Source organism: Penaeus vannamei, chromosome 9, assembly GCF_042767895.1.
Source record: "Penaeus vannamei isolate JL-2024 chromosome 9, ASM4276789v1, whole genome shotgun sequence".
NCBI lineage: Eukaryota > Metazoa > Arthropoda > Malacostraca > Decapoda > Penaeidae > Penaeus > Penaeus vannamei.
Genome location: NC_091557.1, coordinates 16,419,846 through 16,422,345, shown reverse-complemented (window position 1 = coordinate 16,422,345; position 2,500 = coordinate 16,419,846).

Below are 2,500 nucleotides of genomic sequence, written 5' to 3'. Positions count from 1 at the left end.
GCGTGGGCGTGGCGTGAATGGCGTCATCTGTCGCGGGCGGGTGAATGAGCGCAACAAGAGGCGGCCTCCTGCCCTGCGGGCGGGGATCGCGGGCTGTAAGGCCCAGCGAAGGGCGAGGGCTGGAAGGGGCGGGGACATTCACGAGGCAATTTAGACACTGTTTACATTTTGGTGGTCGTGAGTGAACACTAATGAGGCCGCGTCGCTCTGAATGGTAGATCTGCCTCTAATGTTAACTGATGTGCGGACGGACTTTGCCCCTTTTTGCAAGATCATGCTCTTCCAGGGTTTTAGTGTAATTAATTCAATTCGTAGAGCGTAGTACTTCATGTTGATGTTATTTGCATTTACTTTTACATCCATTCGACATAAAATTTTGCTAATCTGACCAAAATCTATAAAAGTTTTCAAATATGAAGTGGTTACACTCTTTTAACGACTAACAATTCACTTCTTTTTTTGCAGGTAAGTAACGGATTGCTGCCAGAGTCACGCGCCTGCGATAAGCCGACGCCGTGGTGAGTGAGCCGCCGGTCATCATGTCTGTCACCAGGCAGGCCAGACGCCCACGCCTCGTCCGCCGCCCGCGCGTGACTGGCCGGTGAGGAGGCTGTCACGCCGTCACCACGCAGGACAGGCGGGCGTGCGGGCGGGCGAGGCCTTGGTGCGAGGCCTGAGTGAGGAACCTAATCAAGGGTAGAGCGCAAAATGCATTCGAGTTAGGATCCGCGCCGCTCTGAGCTCTGTTTAATCATAATGACAAAAAGCTTTAAGCGTGACAGCGGCGCTAGAGGTCGGCGTCCGTGTTTACTTATTTAGGCGACTTCTATGTATTTTTGCACGACACGCTGCCGCTAAAGTTTGTTTGTTGTCCATAACAGCATAATAAAAACAATTAAGCTCGTTCTTCGTTTTCATAATTTAAAACTAAACAATTAGGCCCCTCCCAAGGGTCGGCTCTGTAATGACCAAAACATTTCACGCCGAGCGAGCCTTAAAACATCCCCAAAATACCATGCGTTTCCGCGTGGCCCTGTCGTTCAGCGCCCCGCCAGGAGCAGCGCAGATCAGAGGGAGAGTCGTCTGTTGGTTGACGAGTTACGGTTATGTACACTAGCATGAAGTATGTGTTATTTTAAGCTTTCATTTGCGCGTTACCGAGTTTCCCGCGCAGCGCTCCTCGCCCTCCGCTTCATAGTAGGCGAGGAGAGGTCTGAATTGCTCTGTGTATGAAAAGAAAGATCATAGCACGTTATTAAAACTGAACTCTTGAAATGCCCTCTTCATTGTGCAAAGTCTTTGAAATATACTTAACATGGCAATTATATAGCAACACTGCGCGATGGAGAGGATCTTAGGGGAAATTTAAAAGGAGGAGATCAGAACGATGCATTATGAGACGCCGTCCACAACGCTCATTATGCTAATGATGGTGTAACTCGCGGCCAGCTCCGTAGCAAAGGTTAAATCTTCTCTTTTTCTTTACCCTCGGTTACTTACTGTATTGCCACACGGCCCGAGATATCTGTCTCAATTAAACGTTAAGGGATCCGCCGAGTGTATTAATCAGGGCCGGGCTGATCGCGGCGACGGAGGAGGAGAGGGCGTGAGGAAGCCGCGGCGAGGGACTCAAAGCCCGCCGCCGGGGTTGGGAGGAGGGGGGGGGCGGAGGTGCCGCCGAGGGAGCAAAGGGTGCTACTGGAAGAGGGGAGGAGTGCCACTGAGGGAGGAGAGCGGCCCAAAAAGAAGGGAGAAAATAGCTAAAGAAGGGAAGGATGGCGTCGGGAGAGGCACGTGGCGGAGGTACTTGAGGAGGACGCGGACAAGGGCGGCTTTGAGGGAGGAAAGGATGTCGCTGGAGGAAGGGCGACACGAGGGCCAAGGAATGCCCCAAGGAGACGGGGAGGAAAGGGCGCCGTCGCAATAAAACAAGTTTAAGAGTTCGTAGTCTCACAGAGAATTATTGTGTCAAAAATATATATTACGCTTTCTCGACACTCCAATTCAGCTAGTTTTGCTAATTACCATTCACATGAAAGCATATTCTCAGTACATGATACTCGCATTTTATCTCGTTGATTGACGACCTGTCACTATTTTTGCTCTCGTGAAACATGAGCGTGATGTATGCAGAGGAATGAGAATGGCAGGCATAGCAGACAGACGAGTAAAATCCCCGCTGGTTTCACGCTCGCATCTTCGCTCAGTCCTCTTAAATAACACATTGATTTTTTATGAGGACATCATTCATATTCATCTTAGCACGCTGGATATACATTCCAAGCCTTTTACTTCCTCGGCGACGGCCTTCCCCAATAACCTCCCCGTACTTGACTCTAGCACTCCTCTAGTACTCCGTCCGCGCTCGGCACTGCGTAGTACTCCACTTCTCATTCCACCTTCAACGAGGCTACTTCTCGAGGTCTCCCCTTCATTTCCACCTTCATCTCGAGGAGGTCATACCGACATTATCTTTATCGGAGCGCTCAGTACTGCGCCT